The sequence below is a fragment of the Pongo abelii genome, chromosome 7 (assembly GCF_028885655.2).
Source record: "Pongo abelii isolate AG06213 chromosome 7, NHGRI_mPonAbe1-v2.0_pri, whole genome shotgun sequence".
NCBI lineage: Eukaryota > Metazoa > Chordata > Mammalia > Primates > Hominidae > Pongo > Pongo abelii.
Window position 1 is genome coordinate 36,715,569 of NC_071992.2, and position 18,119 is coordinate 36,733,687.

The 18,119-nt window shown below is 35.8% G+C and overlaps 1 long non-coding RNA gene across 1 annotated transcript in view; it reads left to right on the forward strand.

Moving 5' to 3' along the window:
• LOC112134591 (uncharacterized) overlaps nucleotides 1–18,119 on the forward strand; it is a 93,159-nt gene that overhangs the window by 30,463 nt on the left and 44,577 nt on the right. The window contains exon 3 of the long non-coding RNA XR_002915977.3: nucleotides 11,425–11,558. This is a non-coding gene — a long non-coding RNA (uncharacterized LOC112134591). The remainder of the gene's footprint in view (nucleotides 1–11,424; nucleotides 11,559–18,119) is intronic.

Genomic DNA, 18,119 nt, shown 5'->3' on the forward strand with positions numbered 1-18,119 from the left:
CTGTTTTTTTTTTTTTTCCAGAGATTTCTAAAATACCACTGGTTGCTTTTCACAGATGCCACATTCTGAAGAATTGGGAGGAATGTCCATACGTGTAGGGAAAGATGCCCAGCATACAAGGCAATGGCTATGCATGTTCCGCCAGGCCATAGGTATCAGTATTCCTTTCCAAAAAGCAAATGGAGAGGATCAACAGAACACTATTTATATAAGGAAACAGGATACCCTGGTTCCTACATTTCTATTTTCCCATCTATCAAAGACTATAGAAATGGTTGCTTGGTTAAGTTAGGAATGGAGGAAAGGCTGAGAAGTAGGAGTAAAATGATTCCGTACCCTAACATATCACTGACTGCTGTGAACTGAATTGTGTTCACATAACATTCATATATTAAAGCTCTAACCTCCAATGTGAAGGTACTTGGAGATTAGTCTTTTGACATGTAATTAGCTTTAGATGAGGTTATAAAAGTGGAGCTCTCATGATGAGATTAGTATCTTTATAAGAAGACATACCAGAGAGCTTATTTTCTCTCTGTTTCTCCTCCATGGGAAGACACAAGAAGGCAGCAGTCTTCAAGCCAATAAGAGGAATCTTGCCTCTGGAACTGTGAGAAATAAATTTCTGCTGTTTAAGTCACCAGTCTATGGTATTTTGTTATGATAGCCCAAGAAGACTAAGTCACCACCCAGTAAAAATTTTTGTGGTGATGTTGAAAATATTATATATCTGTGATGTTCAATATTATTATCACTAGCCACATTTGGGTAATGTGGATGAAAAACTGAATTGTTAATTTTATTCAATTGTATTTAATTAAAATTTGTCTAGCTGTATTTGGCTAGTGCTTACCTTATTGGACAGTGCAGCTGTACAACAAAACACAGTCTTCTTGCAATTTGTCCCCCAAAGAAGACTGCAGTATAGCTGCCTGGTCACATCTTTCCCATACATACTCACATCTGCCCCAACAGCCGGTCCTGCAGTGGCTGTGTCCCACTGACAGACCACTGCAGAGCCACCCAGCATGAAAGGTGACCCAACAGCAGCTTCACCTCTCCAGAGAGACAGATTCCTGCCTAGCTGTGCCCATACATGCCAAGCTCGTCCTCAGCATAAGATAACCATAGCACTGTCATCACAAATTCTCACAGTCTAGGCCACTGAGGCAATTGCAGACACTGCTGACACAAAAGATGCTGACAGGGATTACAGCTAAAGAGACTGCACCATGATACTGAGTCTACTCAGAACCAAATTGAATGCACCATAACCAAATAAAACCCCAGAACCCATCTACAGGAAAGCGCCTTCTCATAAAAGCTACTCCATAAAGATCACACCACTGCACTACAGCAGAGCAAAATCCCATTTCTAAATTAAATAAATAAGTAAATTTTTAAAAGGTACTGCATAAAATTCTAAAAAGTTTTTATTCCAACAGATATGCAGATATCAATGTAAGGACACAAGAAATATGAATAATCAAGGAAACATGACACTCTACAAAGAATACAATAAGTCTCCAGTAAAGAACCAAAGAAAAGAACACTAACAAAATGCCTGAAAATAAATTGAAAATAATGATCTTAAGGAAACTCATTGAGATACAAGGAAATACACTCAAATAATTCAGTGAAATTAATAAAACAATTCATGGTCTGAATGAAAATCAACAGTCATAATTATAAAAAAGAATTAAACAGAAACATTGGGGCTAAATAATGCAGTAAATAAAATGAAAAACACAACTGAGTGCTTCAACAATAGACTAGATCAAGCAGAAGAAAAAAGTGTTTAAATTTGAAGACAGGTATTTTTGAAATAACCCACTCAGAATATTAAAAATAAATAAAAGTAATAAAAACTAAAGGATGCCTACAGGACTCATGGGACACCATAAAACAAACAGCTATTTGCATTATAGGAGTTACAGTGGGAGAAGTGAGGGAGAAAGGCACAGAAAACCTATAATAAAATAATAGTTGAAATCCTCCCAAATGTGGGGAGAGATATAATCATCCAGATTCAGAAAGCTCAAATGTCCCCAATTACAATTAACCCAAAAACGTCTGCTCAAAGGCATATTATGCCCAAACTATCAAATTCAAAACAGAGAGAATTCTAAAAGATGAAAGAGAATAGCACCAAGTTACATATAAGGGAATCTCTATTAGACTACCTGCAGACTTCTCAGCAGAAACCTTGCAGGCCAGGAGAGAATAAAATAATATATTCAAATTCCAAAAGAATAAAAACTGTCAACTAAGAATACTACCTTCAACAAAGCTATACTTCAGAAATAGAGAAGAAAAGACTTCCCCAGACAAACAAAATCTGAGGAAATTTATGACCATTAAATCAGCCTTACAAGAACTGCTTAAGGGAGTGCTACGTCTGGAAACAAAAGGACGATAATCACTATCATGAAAATACAATAAAATAGAAAACTTGCCAATTCATAAATCGAACTCAAAATACCCCAGTGATGTAACAGTGTAATGTAAATCTCTCAATCCTTTAGTATGGAAGTTTACAGTCAAAATAGTAAAAAACAGTAAGCTATCATTAGCAGCTAAGGAACACATAATAGATTTTTAAAAAGTAAATTAAGACAACAAAAATATAAATTGTGGAGAGGAGAGAAAATGTCTAGAGTATTTTTATACCACAAAAGTTAAATTGCTCTCAGCTTAAAATAGGTTATTACAACCACAAGACTTTTTATATTACCCTTATGGTAACCACAAGGAAAGAAATTGTAGCAGATATAAGAATAATACAAAGAAAGAAAACAAGGCTCAGCACCACAGAAAACCACCAAACCACAGAATAAGCAACAAACAGAGGAAGAAATAAACAAAGGATCTACAAAATATTCAGAAAAAAAATTAACAAAAAGGAACGAGTAAATCCTTAAGTTCTTTTTTTTAATTAATTAATTAATTTATTTATTATTATTATACTTTAGGTTTTAGGGTACATGTGCGCAATGTGCAGGTTAGTTACATATGTATACATGTGCCATGCTGGTGCGCTGCACCCACTAACTCGTCATCTAACATTAGGTATATCTCCCAATGCTATGCCTCCCCCCTCCCCCCACCCCACAACAGTCCCCAGAGTGTCATGTTCCCCTTCCTGTGTCCAAGTGTTCTCATTGTTCAATTCCCACCTATGAGTGAGAATATGCGGTGTTTGGTTTTTTGTTCTTATGATAGTTTACTGAGAATGATGATTTCCAATTTCATCCATGTCCCTACAAAGGACATGAACTCATCATTTTTTATGGCTGCATAGTATTCCATGATGTATATGTGCCACATTTTCTTAATCCAGTCTATCATTGTTGGACATTTGGGTTGGTTCCAAGTCTTTGCTATTGTGAATAATGCCGCAATAAACATACGTGTGCATGTGTCTTTATAGCAGCATGATTTATAGTCCTTTGGGTATATACCCAGTAATGGGATGGCTGGGTCAAATGGAATTTCTAGTTCTAGATCCCTGAGAAATCGCCACACTGACTTCCACAATGGTTGAACTAGTTTACAGTCCCACCAACAGTGTAAAAGTGATCCTATTTCTCCACATCCTCTCCAGCACCTGTTGTTTCCTGACTTTTGAATGATTGCCATTCTAACTGGTGTGAGATGGTATCTCATTGTGGTTTTGATTTGCATTTCTCTGATGGCCAGTGATGGTGAGCATTTTTTCATGTGTTTCTTGGCTGCATAAATGTCTTCTTTTGAGAAGTGTCTGTTCATGTCCTTCGCCCACTTTTTGATGGAGTTGTTTGCTTTTTTCTTGTAAATTTGTTTGAGTTCATTGTGGATTCTGGATATTAGCCCTTTGTCAGATGAGTAGGTTGCAAAAATTTTCTCCCATTTCGTAGGTTGCCTGTTCACTCTGATGGTAGTTTCTTTCACTGTGCAGAAGCTCTTGAGTTTAATTAGATCCCATTTGTCAATTTTGGCTTTTGTTGCCATTGCTTTTGGTGTTTTAGACATGAAGTCCTTGCCCATGCCTATGTCCTGAATGGTAATGCCTAGGTTTTCTTCTAGGGTTTTTATGGTTTTAAGTCTAATGTTTAAGTCTTTAATCCATCTTGAATTGATTTTCGTATAAGGTGTAAGGAAGGGATCCAGTTTCAGCTTTCTACATATGGCTATCCAGTTTTCCCAGCACCATTTATTAAATAAGGAATCTTTTCCCCATTGCTTGTTTTTCTCAGGTTTGTCAAAGATCAGATAGTTGTAGATACGCGGCATTATTTCTGAGGGCTCTGTTCCGTTCCATTGATCTATATCTCTGTTTTGGTACCAGTACCATGCTGTTTTGGTTACTGTAACCTTGTAGTATAGTTTGAAGTCAGGTAGTGTGATGCCTCCAGCTTTGTTCTTTTGGCTTAGGATTGACTTGGTGATGCGGGCTCTTTTTTGGTTCCATATGAACTTTAAAGTAGTTTTTTCCAATTCTGTTAGTAAAGTCATTGGCAGCTTTATGGGGATGGCACTGAATCTGTAAATTACCTTGGGCAGTATGGCCATTTTCACAATATTGATTCTTCCTACCCATGAGCATGGAATGTTCTTCCATTTGTTTGTATCCTCTCTCACCACTCCTATTCAACATAGTGTTGGAAGTTCTGGCCAGGGCAATTAGGCAGGAGAAGGAAATAAAGGGTATTCAATTAGGAAAAGAGGAAGTCAAATTGTCCCTCTTTGCAGACGACATGATTGTATATCTATAAAACCCCATGGTCTCAGCAAAGTCTCAGGATACAAAATCAATGTACAAAAATCACAAGCATTCTTATACACCAATAAGAGACAAACAGAGAGCCAAATCATGAGTGAACTCCCATTCACAATTGCTTCAAAGAGAATAAAATACCTAGGAATCCAACTTGCAAGGGACGTGAAGGAACTCTTCAAGGAGAACTACAAACCACTGCTCAAGGAAATCCTTAAGTTCTTATCTATCAATAATAACCTTTGATGTAAGTGGATCAAATTCTCAAATAAAAATATATAGTGTAGCTGAATGGATAGAAACAGCAACAAAAAAAAAAAAACAAACAAAAAACAGAAGACCCAACTATATGATGCCTGTAAGAGATTCATCTCACCATTAAAGACAAACAAACTGAATGTGAAGAAATGAAAAAAGACATTTCATACAAATGGAAACCAAAAGAGAAAAAGAGTGGCCACATTTATATCAGGTAAATTAGACTTTAAGTCAAATATTGTATAAAGAGACATAGAAGTCATTATATAATGGTAAAGACATCAATTCAAGAAGAGACTGTAACAATTATAAATAAATGTCCACCCAACACTGAGGCACTCAGCTACTAAAGGAAATATTAATAGACCTAAGGAGAGAGAAGGACAGCAATATCACAAAAGTATGAGACTATACCGCCTAACTTTCAACAATGAACAGGTCATCTAGACAAAAAAAAATAGACAAAGAAATATTAGATATAAATCATGTAATAGACAAAATGAACCTAACAGACGTTTACAGAACATTCAGGACATTTCATCCAACGGTGTCAGAATACTTGTTTTTCTCAACTGCATATGTAACATTCTCCAGGACAGATTGCATGTTATGCCACAAAACAAGTCCTAAATTTAATAAGACAGAGATAATATCAGGTATCTTTTCCAACCACAATGATATTAAACTATATAAATTAACAATAAATAAAACTTTCTAAACTTTATGAATACATAAAAATTAAACAACATGCTTCTGAAAGATCAAGGAGTTAATAATTTTTTAAAAAAATTAAAACTGTTGAGACAAACAAGAATGGAAATACATCATACCAAATCTAAGGGACACAGCAAAAACAATTCTAAATAGAAAATATATAACAATAAATGCCTACATCAAAAAAGAAGATTTCTAATAAATAAGCTAATGATTCAACTCAAGGAACCAGAAAAAGAAGCTCAAACTAAACACAAAATTGGTAGAAGAAAGAAATGCTAAAACTCAGAGTAGAAATAAACAAAATATAGACTAAACAAAATGAAGAGTTGGTTTATTGAAAAGATAAACAATATTAACAAACCTTTACCTAGATTAATTAAGAAAAAATGAAAGAATACTCAAATAAAAACAGTTTAAAAGGAGACATTACAATTGATATCACAGAAATACAATGAATCATAAGAGACAATTATAGACACCTAAATGTCAAATAATTTAATAACATAGAAGAAATAGATAAACTCCTGGATATATACAACCTACCAAGGTTAAATTATAGTGAAACAGAAATCTGAACAGACCAATAATGAGTAAAGAAATTGAATCTAATAAAAAGTCTTTTATCAAAGAAAAGCTCAGGATCTGATGACTTCACTGCTGAACTCTATTAAATATTCAAATAATAATAATATCAATGATCCATAAACTATTCCAAAAAATTGAGGAAGAAGGAATACTTCCAAACTTCTTCATGAGGCTGGCATTACCCTGATTGCAAAACCAGAAAAGGACACACACACACACACACACACACAAAACTAAACAAAACAAAAATTTACAAGCCAGTAGCTCCGATGACCATAGATTCAAAAATTCCCAACAAGACACTAGCAATCCAAAGCCATCAGTACATTAAAAAGATCATTCACTATGATCAACTGGGAGTCATTCCCAGGGATGCAAGGACGATTTATAGAAATTGATAAATGTGATGCACTATATTAGGAAAAAGAAAGATAAAAATTATATGTTCATTTCAATAGATGCAAAAAAGTCCTTTGACAAAATCCAATATCCCTTCATGATAAAAATTATAACAAATTAGGCATAGAAGGTATGTACCTCAACACAGTAAAGGCTATATATGCCAAACTCACAGCCAACATCTTATGAATGGAGAAAAGGTGAACACATTTTCTCTGAGATCAAGAACAGATGAGAATGCCCACTTTTACCACTGCTATTCCACATAGTACTGGAAGTTCTGGCCAGAGAAATTAGCTGAGAGAGAGAGAAAAAAAAAAAAACTCATCCAAATTGGGAAGGGGAAGTCAAATTGTCCCTTTTGCAAATGACATGATTTTATATACAGAAAACACTAAGGATTTCAACAACAATGACAAAACTGTTAGAACTAATAAACAAATTCAGATAAGTTGCAGGATGCAAAATCAACACACATAATTCATTGTATGCCACCAGTGAGCTATCTGAAAAACAAATAAATAATAATAATAATTTCATTTACAATAGCCACAATAAATAAGCTACCTAGAAATAAAGAGGTTAAAGATCTCTACACTGAAAACTATTAAACATTAATGCAAGAAATTTAAAAAGACAGAGAAACATGGCAAGATGTCCCATAGGAATGGATTGAAACAATTAGTATTGTTAAAATAGCCAAAATAATAGTAGTTAAAACTACCCAAAAAGATCTACAGATATAATGCAAGCCCTATCAAAATTCTAAGAACTCTTCACAGAAATAGAAAAAAAAATTCTAAAATTTATATAAAACCACAAAAGACTCTGAGTAGCCAAAGTTATCCTGGGCAAAAAGGAACAAAGCTGGAGACATCAAACTACCTGACTTCAAAATATACTACCAACATATAGTAACCTTGGCATATAAACAGACATGGATCAGTGGAACAGAATAGAGAACCCAGAAGTAAATTCATAGATCTTCAGCAAACTAATTTTCAACAAAGTTTCTAAGAACACAGATTGTAGAAAAGACAGTATTTTCAATAAATGATGCTGGAAAAATTGGGTATCTACATGCAGAAGAATGAGAGTAGACCCCTATCTGTCACCATATAGAAAAACCAACTCCAAATGGAATAAAGACTTAAATGTAGGATGGAAAATTATGACACTACTAGAGGAAAACACAGAGGAAACGTTGCATGACATTGGCTAAGCAAGGATATTTTAAACAAGACCTCAAAAGCACAAAAATAGACAAATGAGATTACATCAAACTAGAAAGTACAACAAATGAAGCTATTAACAGAGAGAAGATAAAAACTACAGAATAAAAGAAAATATTTGCAAATTACATATCTAACAAGATGTTAATATCCAGACTATGTAAGAAACTCAATTAGACAGCAAAAAGACAAGTAACTTGATTTAAAAATGAGCAAAAGACCTTAGTAGACATTTCTCAAAAAAAAGAAAAGAAACATACAAATCACCAACAGGGATGTTTTTAAAATGCTTAACATCACTAATCATCAGGGAAATGCAAATCACATTCACAACGAAGCACCACTTCACTTTAGGTAGAATGGCGATTATCAAAAACACAAAAGAAAATAAATGTTAGTAAGGATGTGGAGAAAAGGGGAGATAGATAGATAGATAGATAGATAGATAGATAGAGATAGAGATATAGACACAAATAGATATAGATATATGAATACTATTCAGCCATAAAAAAAGAATGGAGTCTTGTCATTTGTGACTACATGGATGAACCTGGAGCACATCATGTTAAGTGAAATAAGCTAGGCACAGAAAGACAAACAGTGCTTGATCTCACGCATATGTGGAATTAAAAAAAAAAAAGAAAGAAATAGAATAGAAACAGGCAGTACAAGAGTGTTTACCAGAGACTTGCAAGGGGACATGTTAGGGAGAGGATGGAAAAAGGTTGGTCAATGGGTACCAAGTTACAAGTAGATAGCACAAATAAATTCTGGTGTTCCATTGCACAGTAGGGTGACTATGGTTGACAGTAAACTATTGTATATTACAAAATAGCTAAGAGAGGCTTTTGGATGTTCTCATCACAAAGAAATTATAAACATATGAGGTGATGGATACACTAATGACCCTGAAAGATCATTGTACAACATAGATATGCATTAAAACATCAGATTTTACCCCCTCAATATGTACAATTACAATGTCTCAATTTAAACAATTAAAAACTAAATTTAAAAAGACTAAAGCTAAACAGAATATATGCTAAATTATCTTCTGGAACAGGCTTGGTATCTTAGGTGTAGGCCCAAGGGAAAGAGACTCTAGGACAGAGACGTGTACCCCAAATTATTGAAGGGTGCCCTCAGGACTGATGCCTGACTGGAAATAGGATTAAGCCAAGGGAGAATTTTAACTGAAATGTTGATCCCATTAGATCTCTGGTGCCAAGGTGGCCCTTCAGAAGTGTCCTATCCTGGAGGAATGGGGGCTGGGCCTTTAGACCCCTACCATTCCCCACAATTGACCTGCCATTGATTGAGCTTTGGATCCATTGAAGATCATGATTTAAGCAAGAAAGTTCTCTTCCACAGAGGGCATTGAAAGTGACTCATCTGTGCACGGTCATCTGCACAGCTACTCCCAGCTGTGGGCGGAATGTTTGTCTCAGCCCTGAAGGAGTAATCTGGGCTGTACAGCATAGTATAAACTACACTTGATTTAAAATATTATTTTACTTTATTGCCATAAAAATGTTCTTACCTATCTGTTCATAGTCCCAGTTTTTTGACTCATAAAATAGATGTATCTCCGTAAGGGCATTAATGTATACTGCTAATCCTATATGTAGGTTTACCTCCAAAGCAAGCATTGGCTAGAATAACTTTTTTTAAAAAAAGACTTATTTTCAGGGCTAGGTATTTTAAATTATCAAAGAATATAAGGGACAATCTTTTCAGAAAGATTTGCTGGAAGGTTGAGAGGCCCAAATTTTAGTGTTCTTCCTGTTTGTTCTACTAATGGAATGCTAAAAGTAGCCAAAAAGCAAAGTAAGACTTTCATTTTAAATATCAGGAAATTAAAGCCTAGAAATATAGAGAGAAATGCTTAATATTTTTATTCGTGTGTCTATTCAATGTGTTATTCATTGAATTTCAACTATGTCTCAGATACTGCTAAATACCACGATATAAAAAAAGTAAGGTCTGAGTCTTGCAGTTGAGGGACTGTAGTCTCAAAGAAAAGCCAAGTGAATTATAAAATAATGTAATAACTTCTCTGTATTAGGTTGAATTGTGGTCCCCCAAAGATACGATCACCTATATCTTCAGGATGTGACTTGATTTCGAATAAGAATGTTTGCAGATGTACTTAAGTTCCGGATCTTCATATGAGATCATCTTGGTTTTGGCAGTCCCTAAGTCCAGTGATGAATGTACTTTAAAAAGACAGCATAGGGGACACACAAAGACACAGGGAAGAAGGCCACGTGAAGACAGAGGCAGAGACTGGGGCTATGCTTCCCAATCTAAGGAATGCCAGGAATCCCTGGAAGCAAAAAGGAACAATAAAGTATTCCTGCCTAGAGCCTTCAGAGGGAGCGTGGTCCTACCAACATTGATTTTGGACTTCAGGCCTAAAAAGTGTGAGAACAGAAATGTCCTCTCTCTCCAATTACTAAGTGGTGGTTTGTTGTGGCAGCCCAAGGAACTCCCTACCTGCTGTAACAGAGATAGAAGCAAAATACATGGTGAAACGGAGTAGAACCAAGCTCTCTCTGGGGCAATGTGGTTTTCCAATGGACATGATATTAGACCCAGAACTTTAAAAAAGAGTAAGTATTTTCCAGGTGAAGTTAGTTTAGGGCCAATCTACCATTTCATTCCTGTTGGCAGAGCTTAAGCTGGTCGTGCTGGTGATGTTTGGGAATGATAAGCTCACTATGCAGTTGACCTTTGAACAAAACAGATTTTAACTACAAGTGTCCACTTACACAGATTTTCTTCTACCTCTGCCACTTCTGAAACAGCAAGACCATCCCCTCCCCTTCCTCCTCCTCTTCAGCCGACTCAACCTTCATCACAAAGATGAAGACCTTTATCATGATCCAATTCCAGTTAATAAATAGTAAATATATTTTCTCTAGTTTATGATTTTCTTAATAACATTTTTCTTTCCTCTAGCTTACTTTACTGTAAGAATTTAGTATATAATACATATATAAAATATGTGTCAATTGACTGTTTATGTAATCAGTAAGGTTTCTGGTCAACAGTAGACTATTAGCAGTCAAGTGTTTAGGGAGTCAAAAGTTATACGCAGATTTTTGACAGCACAGGATTGGGGGTTCAGAAACGCTGACCCCCATGTTGTTCAAGGATTAACTATGACTACCTTAAACTATGTAGAGTTTATTTTAAAGATAGATATGTAAATAAGTAAACAAGGATTTCAGCCATATGCATAGATTTCAAGGGAAGCCAGGCAAAGCAAAGCATCCAAGCTAAGAAGGAGCAGAAACAGTAGCAAAACTAAAGTCTCTGAGCTTGGACAAGTCAATCATTTGAATCCTAAACAGCTCTAGAAATCTCTGCAGCAAAGCTTCACAATTTTTATTCTAACTCTTTACTATTAACTCAAATCTACCTCTTTATCTGTCCACTTACTTTTCTGTTAACAATTTGATGATTTCCCTCCAGATTTCCTAACACAAACTCCAGGAAAAGAATCATATTGACTCACCGAGTAATCTGCCAAGCCCTGTCAAAGGCTACGGACCCTCCTATTCCACTTTTCGAAGCCTGTCAAAGATGACAAAGATGACAAACAAGTGGTAAGATTCTAGAAGAGTCTACAGTTGTGAAGGGCCTTACATGTCTATCTGAACAATTTTAATTTTATTCTTTGTATTCAGGTAATTAAAATATTCTTTCGTATGGGGAAACGTCATGATTAACTTTGCTTTTTAGGAAGACACCTGTACAACTAAAAACTAAAATGCAATGAGACTTGTGGTAAAGGTGTTAGTGAGAAGCTTTTCTAGTATTCAAATCAGATAAGGGCTGAGATAGGACTGGAACCCAGTGTTTTTCTGCCATCTACTCCTAAGTAATTTTATGTAGAAAGCTGTCTAAAATATGAAGTGCACGGATCTCTTGAGATTTTCTGCTTTGATCTTTGCTTTTTTATGCAGCTTCATTTAGCACCAATTTATCAGTGGAAAAAGGGATTTGATGACTTCAGGTTCGTGGATGGCGATGTACTATGCTTCCACACCGGAGGGAGGCAAAACCTCAAAACCTTGGCATTTCTATGCATGATTTTAACAGCTTGAGTTACATAAATGCTTTTTGCTGTAGAAAAAGAAAGCCAGGCATCAACCAAAACATCTTCCACAAAATGACTAGGTAATAAAGATTAAGTATAGAGTAAATCCATTTGACTTTAGGTAAAAGACAACCCCAGATATTTATTATTGCTGTCTTTTTTAATGTTTTCCTTTTCTTTCTCTTTCAATTAAGATACAACTTTGAGTTCTAAGCGTTCCAATCATGTCATTATCAAGACACTTTAGAGAGGGGAGGAGGGAGTGTTGGCAAGATTTATACATATACAGTGCATGCAGATAAAATAGGCACAGAGTAGAAAACAAAGGCTCATGTCAACCAGCCATTTTTCATCTTACATTTCAAACTGTCATTTTAAACAAATATAAACATTCCTGAGCAATGAGAAAAAGCAAAGCAGCGCGTTTTTTTTTTTCAGGGGGGGTTCGTTTTTTTGGTTCCACTTTTTATCTTTCAGTGAGTTTCCTAATAACGCCTTTGACAAGTAACGTGCTTTTTCCATTTGCAATAAAACTCACTAAAGAATAGGCGGCTCTCCCTTCCTTTATCAGCTTCCTTTGTTGCTGCTGCACCATGAGACTTTTTTTTTTTTCCCCAAATAAGGCCTCAACCAAGAGGGAGATGTTTTATAATGAGTAATTACACCAAGATCATTTCATTAACCCTTTATTGTCAAATCTGATTTAACCTGCTGAAGAAAAAAGAACATAATTGAAAATATAGGAAATCCATAACAATAAACGACAGAGCTGGAAGAGATATGCTTGCATGGTGTGTGATGGAAAAATGCACCTTCAGGGGCACAGCCTGACCTTTTCAGGAAACCAGCAGTCATAAATGTGTCCTAGAAGCACACTGAGTTTTCAAAGATACCAAAGGAAGAAGAGAACAACATATTACAGTTAAATGCACTTATCCTCCATTTACACTGAGTGTTATGGGCAGTTGGGAAGAGCGTGGGCTCTGTAGTCAGATGGAAAGTCAGGATCTAAATTTCCCATCAGACAAGATACCTAGCCCATGACATATCTTTCTGAGATAATGGAGATTATGTCGGTTCCTAACTCATGGAAGACTGCAAAGAAGAAATGCAACACTGTATTATATAAAGCTCTTAGTATGAGGTCTGCTATATAGTAGATCCCTGAAAAATGTTAGCTGTTCAAGATAAGGTAGACAACAGCATCTTTATACTCTGCATTAAGTGACTGCCCTTGCACTAAAAGAATTTGTCATCTAATATAGAGCATAAAGATTCCAGAGATATTACTGTTTTCTCTGATTAATTTGGTAAGCTGGTTTTAATTCTAGGTCTGTTTGGAAGTGTTCATGTCCTCAATCACTCTTCAATTTGTTGTAATATCACACAATTATTCTTGGCCTCTGTTGTCTATCTAAAGCAGGAATATTTTATTACTATTGTCTGTACCATAAGTAAGAGATGACACCGAGCCCATCTAATTTTAGAATTAAATAACCAAGGAAAGATTAAGCAGTGTAGTATATTGAAAATACCTGTTGATAGTAGTAGTCAGATAAACTCGGATACAGCATCTCATTTGTTTAGCAACCTTAATGTTGGTGCTTTCTCTTTGGGTTACAGTTTCTTCATTTATGAAGTGGGGGTAGTAATATCTACACAATAGTGTTAATGAGAGGATGAAGTATAGAATTTTTTAGAATTTTATTTTGAAATAATATTAGACTTACTAGAGAGTTGTAAAAGTAACACAAAGTTTCTTCATCCAGCTTCTCCTGATGTTAACACCTTCCATAGCCATACTACAATTATCAAAACCAGGAAACTAGCATTGATATCATTCAAATTTAGAGATTGTTAACTAATGTATGTGTATTATACAAATTTCATCAATTTTCTCATTAATATCCTTTTTTCTGGTCCAAGATCCAATTCAGAATTTGGTAGTGCATTTAGTTTTCAAGTCTGTTTAGTGATTTCCAGTCTGTGGTAGTTTCTCAGTCTTTCTTTGTCATTCATGACCTTAACAATTTTGACTTGTATAGTACTAAAAATTTATGTTTTAGACTCTTCTTCCATTTGGACTTGGCTGATTTATTCTCATAATTAGATTGAGATCACACATTTTTGTCAAGAATGCAGCCTAGTGTGTAGCATTGTGATGATTGTGTGATGAGCCCTCCTCAGTACAACAAAACAGCGAGAACATGATGTTATGGCTTGTTATTTGTGATATTAATTTTGATCACTTGATGAAGATGGGCCTGCCAGATTTTATCACTGTTAAGGTGACCATTTTTTCTTTGTAATGAATGTCTTATGGTGAGATATTTTGTGACCATACAAGTGTCCCTTTTCTCATACTTCTGTCCACTAATTTTATTATCCATCCATGATTCCTGCCTGCAATGCTTATGTGCTGACTACCTAATGGTGACTTATTTTTCACTATTCCTGCATGTTAATTGGAATTTTATTAGTAAGGAAGAACTATCTCTTCTTCCCTATCTATTTATTTAATTATTTACTTACATCAGTATGGACTCATGTACATCTATTTTATTATATGGGCTATAATCTCTTTCCATCAGTGTATATTCTTTGCTTGAATCTTCCTAGATTTGACCATTGAGAGTTATGTCAAATTAGACACTGAGTTGTTTGAACATGGTCCCATCATTTTTTGAGTACTTGTTTACTTTCTGTAACCACAAAAATTCCAGGCTCAACTTGTACTTTTTCTGCTCAACTTTGGAATCAGCTGTTTCTCCAAGGAGTCCTAGTGTCTTTATTGGGAAATTGCATTTAGAAATCAAGATCCATATGCTAGGTGAGCTGATGCCTACTAAGATATTATTGCTTCTAGGTGTTTGCAATAAATACTTTTAGGAAATATGTGTATAATACAAACACATACATATGCACATGCACATATACACATGGCTATATATATACATATATACACACACACATATAGACACACACATATGGTTATATGATTTATCTAGCAATGAATTAATTTCATTCATTCATTTTTGAATATGTTCTACAGATCAGAGCTATAACAAAAGTTGTACTCAGCAAAGTATGACTCCTGCCAATCCTTTTATCCCATTTTCATTTACTCATTCTTTTTACCTTAATGTCATCTTCCCCACCTAGGTAACTTATCTCATTAGTCTCTGGTTTATTCTTATATTTATTTTTGCATATGTTATTAGGTATATATATATTTTCTTATATTCCTCTCTCTTAAATGAAAGTAGCATGCCATAGATATTTATACGTTTTGATTTTTTTTCACTTAACAATACATCCAAGAAATTCATCCATCTTACTTAATAAGATATCTTCTTATTCTTTTTTATTGCTGCATAGTTCTCTATTGTATGGCTACACCTTAGTTTATTCAAATGCTCTCCTATTTATGGCATTTGGGTTGTTCTAATATATTGCATTTACAAAGAATGCTGCAGTGAATAACCTTGTCCTTATGTACTTTTGTATTGGTATAAGCATCATAACATTTTTAAAGTGTTGGGTATATAGCAAAAGTAGTCGCTAACCCTTCCAAATTTGTAGAGGGCCTAGGCTCATATCCAGAAGTGTTTGAGGTATCAATGTTAGGAGGAGGTTATTATTGGCTGTACGTGTTTGGTATATAAAGAGGAAGAAAAAGAATTGTCTCTGACTGATAAAGCTTGAAAATCAGGAGATGGTTGAAAGCACCAAGTGTATTGGGAAGAAAGATGTAGACTAAACTTGACCTGACATAAGGGATCTGCAAAGTCAGGCAATCAAGAGGTTTTGGGAGAGGAAAATCAGAGTCAAAAGACAGGGTTTGAGGCCACCAGGAGCAGGATTGTTTTCAGTGCATGGAGAACAAACTGGTATTAAAGATGTAACCAGGGAAGCAAATGACTCTCCTTGCAGAAGGCTTGGCAAGTGTGGCTACTTTTTAAAAATACATAAATTTCTTCAAACTGTTATTAATGAAAATGTAGTAGACAGAGGCTATAGCAAGTAAATGTCAGTTTGTTCTCAGTCTGACATTTCTTGTAAATGCATGTAGGGTTTCCTGACCCACATCCCTCTGTTTGCGAATTCTTTCCTAAGACTATTTTCTAACTTTCATAACTTCAAATCAACATATATTAAAAAGAACAATTTCTAATTGTGTGACTGTTCCTTTTAATTTTATCCTGGTTTGCCTGAAGTCAAAAAGTTATTAAGAGTCTATTAATGTAGCAAAAGAAAACAGAAAATCATTGAAATTATCTTTATGGTATTGTCTTGGTTCATTTTGTGTTTCTGTAAAATAATACCATAGACATTGTTCTTTCATAATCAGCATTAATCTCTGCATGAGGGTGGATCCCTCAGGACCTAAACAACCATTAGGTCCCACCTCCCAACGCTGTTGCACTGGGGATTAAGTTTCCAGTACCTGAACTCTGGAGGACACATTTAAACCACAGCAGGTATCTAAACATTCCATTCACAAAGTGAAAGAGATGTTGTGGTACCAATAAATACATCCATCCTCCTTTTCCAAATTCCAAAATGATTGAGAGAAAGATGGAGACACCAGAGAGATGGAGAACAAAATAGTAGCTTCATTACTACAAAACAGTGCAAATCTGGAGAACGTGATGTGATACCTGTGATATACTGATCTTGTTAATGCTTCATCCCCATGACAGGAAAAACAGGAAACTTGAAGTTCCCTTGCAAGGAACTGTCTATCAGAAAATAGAAGTTTCTTATTGACAAGATCAGGCCAAAAGTGGAGAGCAGGAAGAGCAGAACTAAGCACACTCAAGTACTTCTTCCAAATTCATCAATTGAGAAAGTTCCATCTCTTTCCATTGGGTAGGGGTGATTATAGATAGGAGGAGAGGATAGAGCTCCTCTGCACACATAAATTGACAGAGGGGAAATAATTGTTTTCTTTTCCTTTCTTTTTTTTTTCTTTTTGGTAGAGATGGGGTCTTGCTTTCTTGCTTTCTCATGCAGGCTGGAGTGTAGGGGCACAATCATAGCTCACTGCAGCAAACTCCTGGCCTCAAGTGATGCTCCCACTGCAGCCTCCCAAAGCACTGGGATTACAGGCATGAGCCACTGTACCCAGCCAGGATATAGTTGACTTTTTTTTTTTTTTTGAGATGGAGTTTCGCTTCTGTTGCCCATGCTGGAGTGCAGTGGCGCAATCTCGGCTCACCACAGCCTCCGCCTCGCGGGTTCAAGCGATTCTCCTGGCTCAGCCTCCTGAGTAGCTGTGATTACAGTTATGTGCCACCAAGCTCAGCTAATTTTGTATTTTTAGTAGAGATGGGGTTTCTCCATGTTGGTCAGGCTGGTCTTGAACTCCTGACCTCAGGTGATCTTCCGGCCTCGGCCTCCTAAAGTGCTGGGATTACAGGCGTGAGCCAACACCCATCCTCACCATAAATAAAATAACTCCCAACCTACACATTTCCAAAGATGAGATTGGAGAGCTACTTTAATACTCTGGGTGCACTCATTTCCAAAGGCGTACTTTCACCTTCTGATGTGGCCCTCTGTTAGGGCCCTTGGGTTTATTGTATATATTTTGGTGGATCAGGACATGCTAAGTCCTGACCTCAGAGGCATGCTTGGTGGCAAAATTCTTAGCAAGGGTGCTGTTTAATGAAAATTAAGCACTCCAGACTCCTACCGCTTCCGTCTCTCTTTTTTTTTTTTAATCTGATGCTGCTTTTACATCTTGAATTAATTATTCTTCCAAAGCTCCTTGACTTGTTTGTCTCATGCAGGGAGAGACAGGTAGGAGGGTTAATTAAATATCTTCTTGTCAGACAGCTGATGAAATCTTCAGTGCCACTGGTCTTGGAGTGTGTTATGTATATGTGTGTTTGCATGTGGGTGTTCTTAACTTATTTTTCTGTGAAGAGATTGAAAGTGAGTAATGGTCTCCTTATTTATTTTAATGGCTGGGTGGACTTTGCTTTGAAAAATATCAGACTACAGCAGCACAGTAGCAAAGTGGCAGTAGGGGTCTAACTGGGTGATTTATTGGACAGTGCTC